Source organism: Fundulus heteroclitus, chromosome 19 (assembly GCF_011125445.2).
Source record: "Fundulus heteroclitus isolate FHET01 chromosome 19, MU-UCD_Fhet_4.1, whole genome shotgun sequence".
NCBI lineage: Eukaryota > Metazoa > Chordata > Actinopteri > Cyprinodontiformes > Fundulidae > Fundulus > Fundulus heteroclitus.
Genome location: NC_046379.1, coordinates 13,519,284 through 13,540,696, shown reverse-complemented (window position 1 = coordinate 13,540,696; position 21,413 = coordinate 13,519,284). Strand labels below are relative to the sequence as shown.

Below are 21,413 nucleotides of genomic sequence, written 5' to 3'. Positions count from 1 at the left end.
ATTTGCATGCGAAAGAGGCCAGTCAGGGAACTCATCATCGCCCGCACCACCTCCAGCCCTGCTTTTCTTCTGGCTCTTTATCTTTCTTTCTTTTTTTTTTTTTTTTACATGTTTACAGAAAGTGCCGTTTAAACACTGAAAATGGGACATTTGTTAAGCCGCAGCACATACAGGGAAACAGTATTGCTACCTAACATTATCTTGGTGCAAATGTTTACCACTGGCACCCGGCTCCCTCTATATCCACTCAGGCAAATGGGGTCATTGTGTCTGGGTTTTCACATCACGCTGCAGGAGGAAACACGGCGTACATAATAACATTGGGAAGTTAATGCTGTTTCCTGTCCGCATGCGGATAAAGGATGTACTTCTGTTACGTTCGGGGAGGCGAAGTTTAAATCATAAACATAATTCTGTGGTCATAAGCCTCTAAAGTCTAAGGAAATAAAATGAAAGCCTTGTTTTGTGATAAACATGTCCAGAACCACGCAGAGCCCTCCAGGATTTAAACTCTGTGTGGATTTGTTGTTTGTTTGTTCCCCCCCCACTAAAGCTCCATTCAAAAAAATATCAAAGCTCACACTTCTTTTAGTTTGTTTGTTCCACTGTTGCTAAATGATTGTAACCTTGGAAACAAGATGCATTAATGAAGGCGGAAAATGAAATGGGATTTTAATTTGTTTCAGTGTTCGGAGCTAGGTGGAATGGATTGGCTTTGATTGAGGCGCGAGATGAAGGAGGAAAGCGCTGACATGACACTTGTATTTGTCATCATGTCACTTCACCGAGGATGCTGCAGCAATTATGAATGTGGGTGCAGAGCAATTAAAAGCGGCGGTGTTCATTAATAATTCCTATATTAATTTTTCAGTGGCCATGGAAAGTGATTGCCACTGCACACATGCAGGCTTTCCAATTATGCCGCTTAATTAGAAATGTCAATATTAAGAAATAATTAAACTTGGGAATACATTAAGTTTGTCAGAAATACTTAAAAAAAAGTTGTGACCATCAGTCAAAGGATGTTTTCCTGAATGTATTTTGCTGTGATTTATAAGCTGAAGGTAAGACTTTGATTAATGCAAACTGGGTAGTTGCTAAGTTATGTGATCTTTCTTTAGTGGGCTGTTTTTATTAGAAGTACCATTTGTTACCTGAATGTAAAGAATGTGCAGCATGGATTTAGAAAAATGTGTCTTCAACCGTAACTCAATTGTGTTTACAGTTTTTTGTAAAAAAAAAAAAAAAAAAAAAGAGAAAAAAATAATAATTTAAGACTGAAAATTCATATAGATTTGTAAAGCAAAAATATGTAAAAAACCTCCATAAAACAAAATAAGCCCCCCAAAACACACAGGCAGTTCAGTCAAAAAAGTACTAAAAAAATAAGAAATACCAAGTAAAAGCTATGATAAAGAGATTTCAGGTTTGTTTTAAAAGCTTGGAGTGTGTCCATGCTCTGCACCAAGAGGTGCCTCCTGAGGACACAACTAAAAACCGAAAGCTCGGCCTCCAAACTTCCCCTGAAGATTTTGGGAATGAACCCGCATCTTGAGGGAGGAAAGCTTTTGTGGGCTGCCAAGCAACAGGTAAGTCTTGCAGGTGGGACGGCGCTAGGCTGCTGGGGGCTTTGTATGTAGCGATATTTTGAACTGAATTCTGAGTTTTACACTGTAATATCGACGACAATGAAGGAGAAATGCGCTCCGTGTCAGTGGCTCGAGAAGGGACCCTCACTGTTCAATTCTGGACCAACACAAGGACTAAAGTCACAGCATTGTGTTGCTTAAAATAAAAAAGACCTACAATTGAAAAAGTAGGACATGAAATGTTAATACATAAAAATGTGTAAAAAATGGTATATTTTGTGATTTGACGTGCAGGGGGTGATGAATAGGACATAATTTCACCTTAGCCAGTGAGATTTTACATTCCACCTATTACTTCCAGTTTGGTTGTGCTGGTGAAGGTCAGATACACACAACCAGCCTTGTTTTGGTGAGAGAAAAGCACAGCTAACCTTATGGTAAGGTAACATGTCAGTATTAGTTTAGTTTACATATAGTCCATTTAGATTATTAAGGGAATGTTTGATGTTGTTTAAAGTGAACAGAGTGGATAGAGGACAGGCCTAAGGTTTTTAACTATTCATGCAGGTAAGTCTGCGGGTTGCTAGGCTAGCATATATCATTGAGAATCCCATAGACATATGCTAAAAGCATTAGCATAGAGAAACGGCAATGTAGATTCTTAATCACACCAAATTGTACTTGCACTGTTGCTTTAAAAGCATTCTGCGTCTGATAGCTTTGCAATTTGTTCATGCTTATTTGTAAAAAGCTGCACATGTGATCATGTTTCTGCCTTAAATGTGTACTTTCTATCCCAATTTTGCAAAGACCTTTCAATTTTACTGTGAGAAACCTATGATCATAAAGTTACATCTTGTAAAGATATGACATAATTTTTTATCAGGAAGTAAAGTTTAAACAAACTCAAGGAAAATAATTATCTGGGATATCACTTAGTCTTTCAGCCCTAACAGTTATTGTGCACCGTGAAAATGTATTTTGGAAGGTATTAAACGTTAATGTAAGAACAATTGAGATGAGGAATACTATGGATTTGACCGTTTTTTCTTAGTAATTACAGTTTGTTAGTAATTACAGTAATTGGAATCTTTTGGTTGTTTAACTTACATAATGTTTGCCAGGTAAAAATAATAAAATTCTACCCAAATATGTTTTTCGAAGATTTTATTTTATTTTGTTTATTTATTTTTCTAATCCCATTGTTTTTCCCAGTGTACTGTTGTGTTTTTCTGAGTAAAGAAAGCACTGCTTCTGTGTTTTTACCTCAGGAACAGACTTATTTTGAAGTAATCTTTTGATCACAGGAACACATTTTTGCTCTAATATGGATCTCGTACATGGCTGGGTATTGATTGTTTCTAGATATAAGCCAAGCTAATAGTGGAGCCATCACCTGTTGGTTACAGCAGAGGGTGATTGAAAGGAAGACTTGAAAGCGTGTCTGCACCTCAAAGCGATGGCAGCTTCTAATGATAGGCTTGGTTTTTGGCACAGCATGTTGGCCACATTTCCCTCAAAGCCATGTGTGACAGTTCTTTAATTGGACTGCTCAGCTCCCTCAGCACCAGAACACCTTACAGTAGACAGTGATACTGGGGCTGTTTTTATGTAATTATCCCCAAACAAACCCTGATGGAATCAAGGAATCCTATATGTTTGTATAGGAACGCAGACACTGCACATTCCAGCTGCTCCTCCAATCTCCTCTATGATTTAACGAGTCACTTTGCTACCACATAACGTTGCTATTATTGGAATGTTTTAATCTTCTTCTGTTTCAGCAGAGATTGACAGTACAAATAGCTATGCTATGATTGTAAAAAGAAAAAAAAAGAATACATGAAATGTTTTTTTCTGTTGTTGCTGTTGTCGACACGATGATAGGGGTCGTTGCTGACTCGGCAGTTGTGCAACAGTCGCTCAGACCCTTCACCCTGAAGGTAAGCCAAACAAGGACCCAGCTAATAAGACTCTGGCTGTTCACAAAGTGTTATAGCCAAGTTTATTAATGAAAACTTTAGAGGTAGGAAAAACTGTGGTAGAGTAAAGGTGCAAAAGCACCAGGGCCAACTGCAGCCTTGGAAGGACTGCAAAGCATGTGTAAGGGGTATTCACAAGATGTGGTTGAAGTCTGTGCTTGAAGAGCCACCCTACTCAGACATATTCAAAATATGAGCTTCAAAACTCCCATTCCCTGTGTTCAGCCACTTCTAAACCTCAGAGGACAGAAACGTTTTAACTGGGCTAAGGAGAAAAGGGACTGGGCTGATGCCCAGTGGCCCAGAGTCCTCTTTTCAGACGAAAGCACATATTTCATTTCATAGGGAGGTTCCAGAGTTTGGACATCAAGCAACTTGGGTTCAGTGCTTTCCCACCCTGCCACCTATATGATGTGCTAATATAAGGAGCCATCATTTGATGGTGTTAGTCCACTGGGTTTTATCAAAAGTCCAAAGTCAGTACAGCTGTCAAGCAGGAAACCTTTTAGTACTTCATTCTTCTCTTTGCTGACAAAAGCTTTATGGGAATGCTAGTTTTATTTTTCAGCAGGACACGGCGCCTTTTCACCTAAAATACCAACTTCTGGTTTAATTCCAGCCACTGCTAATAAAGCAACCTGGGCGTTCCTAACAGCTCAGCAGAACTGATCGCCTCCATCTTTAGCTGCATCGATGCAGTTATTCATAGAAAAGGAGCCCTGGCCAAATTCTGAGTGCAGTCTATTCACTACTTGGACATTTCCTTCTGTCAGCTATATTTTTGTTTTCTGTTTCTTGTTAAAATGAATAATTATCTGAGAAACTATACTTTGGACTTTCATTAGCTGCTGGTCATAATGATCAAAATTACCAGAAAGAAATACTTGATAACGAGTCTGCTTTTTTTGAACGTTTTACTTCCACTTAACTTTCCATGAATATGCCCGACAAACACCTATTTTTTATCAGGGACTTTTTGTTGCTGTGCAATGAATCTTGCAAAGCACACGAGTCACGCTGTGTAAATTCAATTGCTGAAATAAGAGCATTGTGTCAAGTTGAAATGATATGACTGAAATATTATTCAGACTTCCTCAGACGCACCTGTACCTCTATATTACAACATTAAACCGTACGATTGACCTTGATAAAGTATCATTTTGTCTCATTTTTACTTCTGTTGTCCACACACCAGTGACTGAGTATAAAAAGACCCCAGTGAACCGGAGAAGAGTGAGCATGTGTGCGCCTCCCCTTAGCCTGTGGCTGCAGATCAGCCTTGAGTGCCAGAGGATCGCCCCCGCTCTCTGACAAATGAGAAAAGCCACAGCGGCCTTGGTGAAAGTGACAGGCCAAATGGAAGCAATTCCTCCCGAGGCGGGAGAGAGCAGCTGTGACCGCGGCCAAACCACCGCGCTCCAGACAAGACTCTCTGAGTGTGTTTGTACTTTTGTGTACTGCTGGCTATCGGGGGTTAACCTACAGAAGGGTTTGTATTTTTCTAGTGGCTCCCAGTCCCCCTGGAAGCAACGTGTGTGTCGTTGATGCATTGGAAATCCAACCACCCTTTGTGCGCCACACACCTTTACTTGAGGGGGATTCTGTCATGATTGTTTGTTTTACCCAGGTCTTTTCTGCCCCTCAGACTGCAAACTAGAAGTACATTGGATTAAAAAAAAAAAAAGTCTGCACACCCCTTTATAAATGACCAAGTTCTTATGATGTTAAGAAGGGAAATTGTGATTAATCATTTGAAAACCTTCACCAGTTTCAATTCATTTCAAAGACACGTCATCGATCACAAAAGAAAATTCAATATTGCAACTCTTTTAATGGAGGGTTCTTCAAAGAGTTATAGACACTGATGGCAGAGAGGATGAAGGATCTTCTGTAGTGGTCTGTCCTGCAGTGGTTCTGAAAAAGCCTCTGACTGAAGACACTCTGTTGTTGTGTAATAGTCTGAAGAAGATGCTCACGGTTGTCCGTAATGTTCTTAATAAAATGCAGAACACAATGAACAACCGTCTCCAGAGGTTAACATGACATTTATGCTGTAAAATTCATCAAATCTTGTTACAGGACATAATTACCTTTATCTTGCTACAAAACTGTGCACACGGTTAAACTAATACTACACTGCCGGGCCAAAAGAAAGTTGCTACCAAAAATAAACTCTCACACTCTCTGATATTTCGTTAGACCGCCTTTAGCTTTGATTACGGCACGCATTCGTTGTGGCATTGTTTCGATAAGCTTCTGCAATGTCACAAGGTTTATTTCCACCCAGTGTTGCATTTATTTTTTACCAAGATCTTGCATTGATAATGGTAGAGTCTGCCCGCTGCCCAAAGCCTTCTCCAGCACATCCCAAAGACTCTCAATGGGGGTAAGGTCTGGACTCTTATGGCCAATCCATGTGTGAAAAAGATGCCTCATGCTCCCAGATTTCACAATTTGAGCCCGATGAATCCTGGCATTGTCATCTGGGAATATGCCCGTGCCATCAGGAAAGAAAAAAATCTATTGATGGGTCATTCAGTATGTTCACGTAGTCAGCTGACCCCATTCTTTGAACGCATACTGTTGCTGAAACTAGACCTGACCAACTGCAGCAACCCCAGATCATAGCACCACCCCCACAGGCTGGTACAGTAGACACTAAGCATGATGGGAGCATCACTTCACCTGCCTCTCTTCATACCCTGATGCGCCCATCACTCTGGAACAGGGTAAATCTGGACTCATCAGACCATATGACCTTCTTCCATTGCCCCAGAGTCCAATCTTTATGCTCCCTAGCAGACTGAAGCCTTTTTTCTCCGGTAAGCCTCACTGATGAGTGGTTTTCTTAAGGCTACACAGCTGTTCAGTACAAATCCCTTGACTTCCCTTCGCATTGTGCGTGTGGAAATGTTCTTACTTTTACTATTAAACAGCCCAGAGTTTATTGTTATTTTCTTCTAAATGATTTCACCAAACATTTAAGTGATTGCAGGATTCTTTTTTTTTTTCCGGCCACATTTTTTCCTTGAAGATGATGGGTCCACACTATCCTTCCAGTTTTTAAAAATGTGTTGGACATTTCTTAACTCAATTTAGGTATTTTCTGCAATCTCCTTAGATGTTTTCTCTGCTTGATGCATGCCGGTGATTTGACCCTTCAGAAACAGACTGACATATTTTCCACGATCACAGGATGTGTTGTTCAACCTGGTTGTTTAAGAAATGAGAAGCAACTTGTTGCAGCAGTTGGGGTTAGATAACTTGTTGCCAGCTGAAACATAATCACCCATGCAGTCATTATCCAATGGGAGCCTCGTACCTATTTGCTTAGTTAAATCCAGGTGGCGACTGTTTTTTTTGGCCAGGCAGTGTATTATACATCACATTTTGAAGGAATTTCAGCATCAAGCGTTCTTCAATATGGATTTATCAGCATGCCGCATCCCTACTTGCCAATTTTAGCAAACTCTACTGAGAGGTGATTCCTACATTACAAAAGTTCTCCAAATCTCTGAGATTTAAGAACTTCTCTTGTCTACAGGGCTCTTCAGGCCATTGCACATATTTACTTATACATTTAATTAGAAAACGTTAATAATGGTCTTTTGAAACCATTCGCTTGATGATTTAGACTCGATTTTATGATGAGAAATGAAAATCTTTTAGCTTTAGAACAACACACCTGAAGGTTTTAGGTCAAATGTAACTGTCATTTGTAACAATAACTGTTCATAGTTGCACTTTAGCAATAATAATCCCAGCACCATATGAAGAAAGAAAACCCCAGAGCATGATTCTGCAACCACCATGTCTCACTGTGTTCTTTTTGTAACGTAGCGTTTCGTTAATTTTGTCCTGAAAGTTCCAAGTTTGATTGCGTTACAGCATAATGCATTCTGGCCCAACCATCAAGGAGATTTTAGCTCAGTCGGGATGCTCCCTTTGGGATAAAATTCTTGTGTTTTAAACCTCACTCCTTAGCTCAGATATATAGAGATAACATGTGATTGTTGTCTCACGGAGAACCCAACCAGTAGTAGCCAGGAATTCCTGCAGCTCCCTCAGTGTTATTGTTGAGCTATTGGAGTCACGATCCCAATGAGTTTGTTACAATCAGAGTTTTGTATTCTAGCTTTTGTATTTTGAGTTAGTTCTGAGTTTTTTTTTTTTTTTTTTTAGGTCTGTTTTTATTTGTATTCTTGTTTTTCTTTCTGTTCCAGCTCCATAGCTATGTTCCCCTAGCTGAACAGCTGCCATACATTATGTTGATTGCACTCACCTGGTTTCCATCTCACTCATCAGTCCTGCTCAGTATTTTTCTCACATCAGTTTTCTCACGTTCACTGCTGGAGTCTACAGTTGATCATTCCCAGCTCTGCTGCTGATTAAACCGTTGTTCCACCATGCACCTGTCCTGTCTTTCGGCAAGTGGCTTTTCTAAATGCAGATCGAAGCTGATGAACAACCAGAGTGGTTGAAAGCTGTTTACTGACTGCAGAAGTAGGGTTTGAGTTTTGGTCCCCTTTTAAAGTTTTCCATGGGGTGTGTGTTCACTTTTAGGGAGCCACTGTGTTTGCAAGCCTCGATGGTCATACAGGAAGCCCGCACACATGCTGGCCAGATGATTTCCTTGAAGGATCCCCCAGCACAACACGCCAAACCTGTTCCACTTCAGCAGCTCATGGATGTGTGAGTAATTAACACTCTGCCCTGATGGATTAAGTGCCACCCTACTGGGATAGACTTTTCCTGCTGCCGTTGGCATAGTGACCGGTAAGCAGCAAGGCCCTTCCAGACGCAAACATTTTAAGAGGGGCCAAGGTAGGGAAAAAATGGCCGCAAGAGACAGAACATCTGACTAACAAATGCTGGAGATGTAAAAGGGAAAAAAAAAAAAAAAAAAAAAAAAAAAGTTGATTGGATAAGAAAACCCAGTAGAGTTGTAGGATGGATGACTCAGGCCTAGAAGCTATTCGTATCCCAGTCAGACTGTCTGTAAAGAGAAATGCACCAACCTGCGTCTTCATCCCGTCTTGTCTTCCTCGCCGGGGCCAAGTGAATCAGACGTCACTTTCACAAAGCCATCATAATTACTCCACGCCGGAAGAATCAATTACAAGCCGAGCACCGCTGTTTCCAGAACAGAGCCCAACATTAAAGTTTAAAAATTCCGAATTATTAAAAAGTCATGCTCTCAGGGACACGTGCGGAATATTTACTGTTAACAAATACGTTAATAACTTGGCTGCAAATTATTAATTCATGCCCTGCGCTGGCTCGGCAAAAAGACTTGTCTCGTGGTGAATTTCTCTGTCTTAATGCACATTTAAATATGCATCACTCTTAGACTTTCCTATATTGTACTTGTGAAATATTTTGGTGTCTCTAACAGGAAAAAAAGCACATGGCGTGAAAAGAAAATTCTACTTTTTGTTAGTCTGAGGGAGATTGATTCAATTTCATCAGTGCTTTATGTGGATGTAGGCTCTCTGGGTTAGCTTGACAGAATCAATGACATTAGGGTCTTTCCATGTCGTTGTCTTCATAGTATTTTGGGGAGAATATTTGTTTATTTAATCTACAAATACAAATTTGAGAAGTGTGACGTGCATATTGTTATATATGTCTGAATTTAGCTCCCCACAGTCAATACTTTATGAAAACCACCTTTTCCTGCAAGCATCTTAAAGGCTATTGGTATGTCTCTATCTGGTTTGTACAACTACAGACTGAAGTTTTTGTAATTTCTTTGCTAAATTATTGGATTGTAAGCAGATGTCAACATTAACTGTCAGGATTTACCACAGATTCTCATTTGGACATAGATCTAGACCTTAACTGGGCATGGATAATGATTTGCTCTAAAGAATTTCCTTGTTGCTTTTGACATATTTTTTGGGTTGTTATTCTGCTGGAAATCTCAGTGAAGTCTATTGCAGCTTCTAATAGGTGATCTTGTAGGTTTGTCCTGTATTTGGCTGCTGACTCCTAACTTTACTGTCCCTGCTAAGAAAAAAATCCTCAACATGATACTGAAACAACTTACCATAGGTTGATCATTTTAGAGCAGTGTAGGTCTCCGTCCACACACTGTGTTTTTCACAACTTCCAAAAAGTTACACATTCGGTTTGATCCAACTAGAACATCTTTTTGCTGCTTCCTGTTTGTGGCTTGGGTTTTATTTGGTTTTCAACAAAGGTTTCCTTTTTACAGCTCTTGTAGAAAGGTCAGATTTGGTCTTCATGATGCTGTTTGCTTACTAATGTTCTCTAACAAATCTTCTAAAGGCCTTCACACAACAACTGTATTTTTACTGAGATTTAATGACACACAGGTGGAATCCACTAATTTGGTGACTTTTTGATATGGAATTTTATTTAGGGGGATCGGAGTAAAACGAGGCTAAACACATATGCATGTCAGACTTCTTAGATGATTTTTATTTTGCAAATCATGCACTCTTTGCCCTCACCTTTTTAAAGTCACGTGCTATTTTATGTTGGTTCACCACATACAATAAAATTGAACGACATTGCAGTTTGTAGCTTTAACCGGATATGTTAAAGAGTTTAGGGATCTCAAGATCTTTACAAGGTACTGTAGAGTTTTTACACTTTACAGTGGGTGGTTATTCACACAGGCCACCAGAGTGCATCAACTGCATGCACCATTTTACTGTTTTTTTTTTTTTTTTTTTTTTTTTTTTGTCATTCAAAGATAAGTATATTTAGCATGTTTGGTTTCGTATTGGACTCAGTTCAGGATGTGCTGGTTTGTGCAGCATGTGAGGAGTAAACAGGTTCTGACGAGTGTTGCCCAGCCTGAGCCAGGGGTGTGCTTCCAAATTAGGTAATGAATGCACTTTCTGACTGAATGACACTTGATTCACTGTTCTGTGGTTGAACAACACAAAAACCGGCATGCATGTGGTTGGTTCAAGATCTAAGCAAGAGTTTATTGACAAAAGGAGCCTTTAAGGGGCACCATGACCAGTCAGCGGGGCAGAAGATCTTAAACGGAACCATTAAAACCAAAGAGCATATGAACTGGGAGAGGTAATTGCTGAATGGAAACAGGTGAGCTGGTTGGGGTGATGAAACAGGGTGATAGAAAAGTAAGGATAAACTAGTTTTTATAGGGAGACAGAACAACACAAAGGCTGGTAAGGGATTCTCATCATGTAATATTTGATAATATCAACGGTGTCACGGTGCTTAGCAATTCATTTTGAATGAAAATGTATTATATGATGTAACTGGGTGGTGCTCATTTATATTTCACAACATGAGTGCCATGTGCTGACCACTGCTGTGTTGCTAAAGGGGAAGGAGGGGAAGCAACATATTTCTCTGGAGAAAAAGCTTTTATCTGTAACCTGCCCATGCCAAGACAAGATACTCAACATATATTTCTTCTTTTTTTTAGGTTTTAGGTCAGTGCCAACATTGCACTTTTCAAATGAATGCTTTTTTGCACCACTATTTTTGCACTATAAACACGGTGGAGCATTCTTCTGCACACTTTTTTTTTTTTTTTAAAACTGTTTTTTCTCCTGCACTGTTACATTCTTATCACTGCTGCACTCTATATTGTAATGTTGTTTTATTTCAATTGCAATCTCATTACATTGTGGTAAACTGTATGAAATGAAATTTCGGTTTGTATGCACTCTGTACATACGAAATGACAAAGTTTGTCTAAGTCAGTGGTGACTTTACGGCCTGCTTGTAAAGTATCTTATACCCCGTTCCTTCCCATTATTTGAATGTTATTGAAGTTTAATAATTTTTAGGAGTGTTTGGAATCAAGAACATTTTATTTGTTACCGCTACGAAATTTTTCTTTGGCCACTCTTATTTACATTACACATAATGAGGCAAAAACTGACAAACAAGCAATGAATAAGGGTTACCCCCCTTTTTTATTATTATTTTTTTAAATTTATGTTTTGGTAGTAAGGTGTTTATTGAACAACGAATTGAGGCTTCATTTCCAGAAATGTGCATTTAGATATTCTGAGATGATATTGTGCCAGTAGACAGGAATTTTAAACAGTTATCTAATTTTGTTGTTTTTGTTGTGTTTTTTAACTGGGCAGAGCAACATTAATAAACATACTTAAAACCAATATATGTGACAGATTTAGTCATTAGGCTAGTTGTCATGCGTAGTGCCATGCAGCTTGATGCCATGTATCAGGATGTAATCTAGCTAAAGAAGTATGATCGAAGTTACCATGTATGTTGACTTTCTCTGTGTGAGTTAATCCACTGGGGCCCTTCCGGCTAGTTTAGGATTTCTTGTTTTTTATGGTGATAAGAAGTATACATTTGCATTCTGCTAGTGACATTCCTTACATAACTTAATCGATGTTGCTGTTACATTAAATAATTTATGAAAAATGTATCCAGGCCCCGTGATGAACTGGAAGCTGCTCCATGCCGATTGCTTGAGATGGGGAACCCATCCTACCCCTGACCAGACTGAAGCAGGTAAAGAAAATGGATGGATGGCTAAATTAGTCTATAAAATGCAAAAGCTATATGTTGAATTAAATAAGAAGGAAGATCCAAGTGAATGAATCGGGAAAACAATGTTGCAGAACCTGAAACACCCCAAAGCTTGGGGGGGGGGGAAAAAGTCCATTGGGCCTGTAAATTGGCTCTCAGACAAGGTAGAAAAGAAACAATTGCCCTTTACCTCAGAGGTAGCATGTCATCACTCTGAAATTCACTACTGGGCAGATTAAGGTCAAGTATGCCATTCCCTTTCTTTTTTCCCCCACTCTCCTCTGAAGGGAACACAGGGAGGATGAACACAATGATGACAAGGGGAGAGAGTGTGTGAGTGTAGAAAGTGGGATTTTGAAGGTCTTTGAAACAGCTTTTACACCTATCCCTGGTAGTTTTCCTCTCTCACTCCCGAGCTGTGATGATAGTGGCTGCTTGTCAAGGAGAATGAGCCCACCTGCTCTTTGTAACCCAGTCCCGCTGGTTCAGCTCATAGCCTCGACATAAATAATAAAAGAACATGAGTGGGGGTTAGTAGTAGCCTTACCGTCTGGTTGTCAGAGCAATCTGAATGTAGCTGCAAAAGGTACAGTATTTTATGAAAGGACACTGGAAGTCTATATTCACACCGATGGAAGCTGTGGCCATACTAGGTTGATGCCTGCCCTTTAAGTGCTTCTTTTAAACCCTGTGAATACTATCTTGAAGTGAATAGTGTCAAGATACATTGATGTTCGGTTTATGGGTTTCTCTCATTGGTTAATTCCTTTGTGTTTGGTTTCTTAGTTTATTTTTGTGTTTGGTTCTTTGTACTTTGGGCATTGTTTTTTTTTTTGTTAGCTCTCTATTTTACATTTCCCCTCAGTATGATGCTTTCTTTGTATCTCTGTTTAACTTCATTCATGTTGATTAGACTCCATCAGTGCCCCTACGTTCCTTCAGCCCCAGCTGTTTTACATTATCTGATTAACTCATCTGCATTCATTGTCATTCTCCATTTGTCCCTCAGTATATATGCTAACCGGTTTTCATCTTTCTTCCCCAGGTTCTTCTGTTAACCTCATTCTATGTTGCCTCCATTTCACTGCCTGTTTCTTCCACGCCGGTCCCATGTCCTGTTCCCTTCATGACAACTTTGTAAGTCATTAATTATTGTTGTTAAATACTCTTCACTTTAACTCTCTGCCTCGGGTTATAACCTGTTTGGGTCCTACTCAAACCAAACATGACAAATAGTTATCTGAGTCACCTTAAGGTGAACTTTCTTTTGTAACTGGAAGCTCCTAGTTTGAAAAACAACCTGATAGCCTTTTAATGTTGGAATTCCAATATGGTTGCCGCTTATAAAAAACATGGTGAAAGTACCAGGTATAAACTGTTAATTAGGACTTTGCACTGTATCCCATTAAACCAGTGTTGCGCATAGTGCTGTCTGATATCTATTCATGAATATGTTCATGAATAGATATCATGTTGTTTGAATACATCGAAAACAGATATGTTTGTGTTACTAACGCTAGCTAATCCTATAGACATCATACAGATTTTCTGATTTGCAACCAGAGCAAGATCCACTTAAACATGACATTGTTCCCTGGATTTGATGTTCAACTTCCAGTTCAGAACCAAAAAAGGATTAGTAAGAACTGGACCGAGTATCACTCAGGAGAGTCAAGCTAATGGCTAGCCGGAGCTGAATCAGTTCCAAAGTGGTTTTCTTTTTGGCTTAAAACAATTAAAATTATTAGGTTAAAATGGGTATATACGTGTGTGTTTTGTTTTTTTACAAATCTTGACTCTGTCATTTATTTTTTATCAGACCTTTTATATTTATTTAGAAGCAGGCCTGTACTTATTTTCACTGTGATAAAAGGAAATTCATAGTCTGTTAACATTAGCATTCCATGTAAATAAGGTGTTACAAACAGAACATGTTAAGGGTGCATTCAAAATGACTGATTACCTGTAGTTGATGTCCATAAAGTGTTTTAGCAGCATAACAAGACCTGGTGCTGCAAGATTTCACAATATTAAATAACAATAGTTTTTGATTATCCAGTTATGGAACTGGTTTGCTAAAGATTGCTCACTGAGTCTTCTGATGCCACTCACTCATAGGTATAAATAATTAGAAAACTTCAATACTTGCAAATGTATTCATTAGCACTTTGGGTTTAGAAAGGAAAATATTGATAGTGACAGACTATATGTGTGGTTTGTAAGCACTCTAAGAATATCTCAACTGGCTGATGACGCTAAACTCAGCATTTTGCTTTGAAGCTTCCCATAGCCACTAAAACAGTGGTTCTCAGTTTGTTGCACCCCCTTCCCCTTGGAAGAAGGATACAATTACAATGAGGTAGGACATGGTGCAACAGGGCTAACACAGCCTTGTGAAGTTTGCTGAGCAAAATTTAGAGTCTGATTGTGGTTGATTCTTTCATGCAAAAATCCTCTTTCTATTTGATCATTTCCCTAAAATGAACAAAGTGTTATTTATTGCTCTTTTCAGGTTTATATTCATAGTTTATTTTAGTCTAATTGTATAACAGTGGTGTCGGAAAATGTAAAATATTTGTTGAATTTTAAATAAATATCTCCACCTTGTTCTTTGCCATGTGAAGGACTGGGGACCTGTCAAGGGTGTACCCCACCTTTTGCCCAATGGCTGCTGGAGATGGGCACCAGCCTCCCTCACAACCCTGCATGGATAAGCGGGTAGACCTATAGATATCACCACCTAAAGCCTTGAATTTACAATCCTATGAGCTCTGAGACCTTACATAGAGGTGGGTAACATCTTGATTTTGCGAAATAAATTCAAGAAAGCAGAGGAATTAAAATCATTGAAAATACAGCTTTTATTTTTCACTTTTAGGAAAGTTCCTTTAACACACTCCTCAAAATACTAACACCCACAGTGGAGAAGTCTTTATATGCTGATGAGATGCAGTGACAATAATCCAATCTTAGTGTGAAATTTGAAGACCCCGGAAAGGTCTTGTTTCCTAAATCACTCTGGCACCACATTTTAGAGATGACATTTGCACTCACAGTGCTAAAACCATATGATGTCATTAAGTATTTGCTCTTCACAGATGATGAATCAATGAAATAGAAGTGGCAAGACTGCCAATTGTAATTACAGAATCAATTGACACACAATTAAGTCATTTGATTGAGTGGATAGTCCTGTCAATCAGGAAGGAGCTCCCACACGTTCAGTAATGTGCATGTAAATGGAATAACATTTCCCTTTTCCATGTCAAGGGCACGTTTGCGAAGTCTGTCAGCAATTAAGAACTATAATTTGCTGAGTCGAGCACACCGACAAAATAGGCTGCAATTTCTTCTGCTCCTGTTTAAAATTATGCTTATCAGGTACCTCGCCTCGGCAAAGGTGAAGGGTCGGCCTCAGCAGGCAGGCGGCATTTCTTCACATAATTGAGAGAAGTTTGAATTTAATTGTATAATTAATCTTGTCAAATTAAGTTACACAGAAGTTCAACCACTAACTTGGGCGGTCTGGAAGATTTCAAATTGCCTTAATGTGGAATGTGCACCAGAATACCCTTTGTTCTTTCTTGATGGTATAAAATGTTTTCTTTTTTTTATGCACATTGAACACGACATGCTGTAATAACCTGTTAGCTGTTCTTATCACGTTTTTTCCCTTTATGTGATTAATTTCCTCAGAGAATAATTGGTATTTAAAAAAACGCACCTAATTTCAAGTTATTGTGAATCAGTGAAGGAAAAATAAGATGGAGAAACCTCATTGTGAGGCTCCTAGTACTAAATTTAAACATAAGTAAATGCCTCAGAAATATTACATTTCATCTACCTTTCCTTTATTTACCTTTTAATGAGTCTTCTTGTAATCCAAGTGCATAAACTTGGGATTTTTCTGAAGTTATTGCATCCTGGTTTGAAATGATAGCCTGTTGGCTTGTGTAGTTATATTACAATATGGAAAGCAATAAGATAATTTTCTGTGTCACTGAGCAGACTTCATTTTCCATGTTCTAATTTGGTTTTTATTATCTGTATAGTTAATAACCCACATTTATTAGCTATACATTATGAACTGTGCTGTTCACATGCACAAAGGGATTAACCAAATTATCAACATATATTAATTGAATAATATAAAAAAAAAATTACTCAACATAAATTTTGAAGAGTTAACTTATTAATTGATTATTAGTCATAATGGCTTTTCATATGCCATAACATTTTGAATGAGTATTTATAGGTCTGATTTGGGTTATTAGCTACATTTGTTTCAAAGTGTGCTGGATTGTGATGCAGCTCATTTACTCAAACACTAAAATGCAACAGAGGTTAGACATGCAGGGCTAATGTTTTTTGGCTTAATTTGAATACCACTTTCTGCTTCCTTTTTTAAAAAATTATTATTATTTTTTTTTTACTCAGTCTTGAAAATATTTCTTGTAAAACTGTAGCTGACATGTCTTCTGACATGTCTTAGCAATGTTTCTACAGAACTGGGACTGCACCTATAGATTCGAAGGGCATGATGGTGGTTCCAGTTTTTAGCAAGTGGGACTAGAAAGTGTTTCCATTATGTAGAGATGACACTTGTCAGGCTCCCTGGGAAGGTTTACCCTAGGTTTTTGGAAAGGAGGCTAAAATGGATTGTTGGATTCTGGATTAAGTGAGAGCAGTGTGGCTGATTTCCTGGTTGAGGGAACAGTGGACCAGATCTTAAATCTCTGTGAACTTCCGTGGAAGTTAGGTTGCCCGGTCCCTGTGGGTTTTTGTGGATGTGGAGAAGCCTTACAACTGTGTCTCTTTTTATTGTGTAGGTGTACAGTAATTCAGGGATCTTTATACTCCAGAAGGGATGCCTTGTGTCCTCAATCCTACTTTTGGTGTTAATGAACAGGATCTCAAGTCATAGCCGGATAGAGAAGGGTCTATATTTGAAATCTCAGGGTCTCATCTTGGTCTTTTACAGATTATGTGGTTCTGTTGGCATCTTCAGGCCATGGCCTTTAGGCTGCACTAAAGGGTCAGACCAAAGAACAATGTCAAGTATGGTGGTGGTAGCATCATACTGAGGGGTCTCATTTGCTGCCAGTGATAATGGTGCACAAAGTGTAGGAAATTATGTAGGAGGACCATCTCTAAACAATTCAGCATCACCTCAAACATTCAGCTAAGAGGTGAAACTGTGGCCCAGTTGCATGTTCCAACACGGCAATGATCCCAAGCAAACATCAAGGACTGTTTTGAAACAGTGAAAGTAGGCTATCATTGACTGCTTTTAATGACCCAAACGTCAAATCCAATTAAACATTTATAGACTATAAAAGCTTAAAACCAACCAATTTAAAAGTTTAAATAATGGACAAGAACTGTGCTAAAACCTTATAGATGGCTCTAAAAAGAGGCTTGGTTAAAGTGCAACTTGCTTAGGGATCTTTGTTGAAATATTAGTAAGGCCGTCTAAGTTTGAGCTTGTATTAATTATATTTGACCATGTGAGGATCAGAGAAAATTCACAGTAAGGTCAATCTTGTGCAACCCATTTCCTAGGAAGGAAAAAAGACACTGAATCATCAACATAGAATATCTTTAACTTCTTAGATGTATGCTCATTGCACACAAAAGAAGAATAGTTCAAATGAACTATTAAAAGGGCAAAGGAAGTGACATTCACGGGGCTGATGATGGAACCTCTGACTGCACATAGGGCCTGGTTGCTTGAGTAACTTGATCGTCCTTCTTTAATGTTGCATATTTCATGTTCTCAATTGTAGTCAAATTTAGCAAACTTTTCAGCCAACAGTAAAACACAAACAAAAGGACAACATTCATACTATCTCACTCTCCTCTGTCATTCAGAATCACCCCCCCCCCCCCTTTGTATTTAAAGCAACAGTTTTATTCTTGTGAAGGTTCAGGTGTGCTTCCAGTCATGCATTTATTGTTGTGTAGCTAAAGTTAATGTTTTTGCTGGTGCTGGCACTGGCTGGCTCTTAATTATGTTCATTTCATTGAGTTGGTTATGATGTTACTGTGTTTTTTGCATTTATTTATTTATTACTAGCATGAAAACACTGTGAACTTCCAAACCTTTTTCTGAAATGAGCCAGGTTTATTTAAATTTTCTCCTATAATTTATGTGTTTTCAGTTATCCTGTTAAAAAAAAAAAAAAAAAGGATTTTGTAATCATAAATTGATAGCCCGGTTTTCTGGAACATTGTGAGCCCCTTTGTAACTATTGACAGCAGATGTGTGGCCTAAATCGGTGGCTGTCTGTATCTTGCATATCTGCATGAATGCCTTATCTGATAATTACCATATCTGTAATTATGAACTGTAAGAGAACAGGTCTTCATGGCACCTGCTGAGAGCTGTCTCATTGACTTTATTTTTCTTACTCTGATCAAGCTGCTTTGAAACTGAACTCTGTTTTATCTGCGGTCCTGATTGCTGAACCTTGTCCTAAGTTTCACAGCTAAAACCACTAGCAGCTGGCGTTATTTCCTAATAATGCAATGTTGTCAGACAATGTCAGGCCAGAGAGGTCAGCCATAATCAAAGCAGAAGCTATTTGGGATTTTTATACAGATAGTGGTAACAATTTCTGTTACTGTACTTCATTCACCATGCTCTGAAAAGGTATCAGTCAAATTTTTGTTTTGTACATTTATTTTCCAAATAAGAATCTAAAAAGTGTGGCGTGCAACTTTATACAACCGCTTTGTACTATGAAATCAGTAAATAAAACCCAGTGCAACCAACTGCTATACTCAATAAAATGGTAAATGGACCATTGTCAGTGTACATCCAGCTGTTCTCTAAAGGTCTCAAAGAACAACTGGAGAACATTAGTGAACGAACGGCATCACGAAGACCACAGCAGACAGGTCGGGGATAAAGCTGTAGGGAAGTTTAAAGTTCAACTATAAAACAACATTCCGAGCTTTGCACATCCCGTGAATGACTGTTCAATCTATCATTTAAAAATGGAAAGTATGATACGACTGCTGTCATCAGACGTAAATGCAAACCTAAGGCATAGCTGTGCTTTTAAACTCACGGGCCAGCAAGGAGAGGATTATTTGGAGACACAACCAATGGCTTTGTAGTAACTTCTGAGGAGGTGCAGAGATTCACAGCTTAGATGGGAAAATCTGTCAAGAGGTCAACTATCAGTTGTGCTTTCCAGCCATCTGACCTTTAATGGAAGAGTGACAAGATAGTTGAATTGTTTGAAAGAAAGCACTAAAAAAAATTCCTTCTCCAGTTTGGCAAAACCTTTAATGAAGGAATGGCAAATACCTGGAAGGAGGTGTTCTGCTCAGATGAGATGAAAACCTTTGCCTTAAATGCAAAATATGTGTCACAAATTGAAACACCATGAACAAACAAAGCCAATTTGAAATCTTTTTCAGCAATTGTGCCCAAGGTCAGGCCTTAAATACCTGTGTCCTAATTGTTTTACAGGTCTTTCTGGTTCAACACCAACTGAATCAAACGTCTGCAGGAGCAGAACTCGACGACATGCTGGAGAGGAAATTCAGCCACTTGAATTTGCTGTGTTGGAACAGGAACACATCTAAAACACGCAGGATACCAGTCCTTGAGGAATGGAGTAGATGCTGCCAAAGACTTGAGATTGTTATGGACTTTCACTTTCCATCAGAGTAAGTCTAAACACGCAGCCAGAGCTGCAATGAAAGGATTTAGATCAAAGCATATTCATGTGTTGGAAAGGCCCAATCAAAGTCCAGACCTGAATCCAACTGAGAATCTGCAGCATGGCTGGAAAACTAATGTTGACAGACTCATCCGATCTAACGGCGCTTGAGCTTTTTTGCAACATAGAATTCACATAAATTTCAGTCTATAGATGTCCAAAGCTGATGGAGACTTTTCAAAGAAACTGGTTGCACAGAATGTTATTTTGGGGTTGAAAAGAGTAAAAGAGGCTGCATAGCCACACTTGAGATTGTTCTTAAATCAAAGTTTTTACTTCTACTTTACAATAACTGCTCTGTATTGTTCCAAATATAACAGTTTGTGGTAGTCAAGTCTTAAAACTGGAAAAGGTTCAAGGGGTTTTCATAGTTTTGCTAAATTCTGTAACGGTATTTAAAAATAAAAACACGTTTGCAAGGTGAGACTGAATGCATGGCCACTGTCTGCTGCCTAGAGAGCCAGAGGCCCCAGGGGGATTTGCAGGCATCCAAACACAGCGACTTCACTCTGCTGCTGTTGTCAGATTTAGTATCAGCAGACGGCCAAGAGAAGTCGCTAGGAAGAAAAAAAAAAAGTGTACTTCGGCTGGTTTGAATGCCTAACTGTGCATACGAGCTTTCAAAGAGTCCTCTTTCATGTCTGTGACGTCCGAGCATTTCTGTGCCGAAAGTATCTCGGGGAGAGAAACGCTACTCCAGCACAACCCTGCTGTCAGCCACAATGCAGATGGAGAATCTGCCCCTTGTGCACTCTCCATGAAGTACGTACTTGCATAGATGGCTCTATTCTGTGCTAGTGTGTGTGTTTTTGTTTTTTTTCGTGTAGTGTGATTTCTGCAAGTAGGGAAATGTACGCCCGTTGTGGCTGAGTATTCCAGAGTGTGGTTATTTTTAGGGTCCGAGTTTCTCTTCCATCTCTCTCTGGTACCAAAGTGAAGCAGATTTCTCTGAGGGGAACCTGTTTCTAGGTCCTAGCTGAAATTAAAGCTCAGAAGGAATAAGGACTTGGAGATGTTTTCTTGAATTCCTCTCCCGACAGAGAACAACCGCATAGCAACAATGCCAGTCTAGCCTCTCGGTTCCAGCCTGTTTAACCTTTTACTCTGAATGCTCCCGTGATATTAAGCGGCAATCTAGTGCTCTTTGGTGTTGTGAAATTGAATCCAGTTGCTTTTTTTTTTTTTTTTTAAAAGGAGTGCACGCTTTGTTTGGCTTCCTCTTCAATTTCCCAATCCAGCTTTGATTGTTGAAGGAAGTCTTGTGAAATGCAAATGGTCCCAAACAGAATGTAATTGCTGCTGTGTGATGATTACGAGGGAGAACTAATGATGTCCCAACACTAAGGTCAGGTAGGGTTTAATTAGAGGAGGCACAATCAGTGTCACTTGTGTGTCAAGCTCTCCTGCTGCATGGTCCTGTGCCAGAACCCTCTTTGAGAGAATTTAAAGAAAACTGGCTGCTGATATAGGAAGACAAAAGGGCTGAGAATGATGTGGCCAAGTTCTTTTGTCCAAATGCAGGCAGTCTGAGAAATAAATCCCCACAATTTGCATGTCCGTCTGCAGATAAAGGTGGAAGTTAATCACTGACACAA

The 21,413-nt window shown here is 39.1% G+C and overlaps 1 long non-coding RNA gene across 2 annotated transcripts; it reads left to right on the top strand.

The window, feature by feature from the left end:
- The first annotated feature begins 6,978 nt into the window (after positions 1 to 6,978).
- On the top strand, positions 6,979 to 20,608 carry LOC110368504. Of its 2 annotated transcripts, XR_004933410.1 has the most exons (4): positions 6,979 to 7,052; positions 8,135 to 8,263; positions 13,131 to 13,222; positions 19,566 to 20,608. It is a non-coding gene; the product is annotated as an uncharacterized LOC110368504 (long non-coding RNA). The 2 variants fall into 2 exon arrangements; XR_004933409.1 differs by lacking the exon at positions 6,979 to 7,052 and having other exon boundaries at positions 7,919 to 8,263.
- The last annotated feature ends 805 nt before the right edge of the window (positions 20,609 to 21,413 follow it).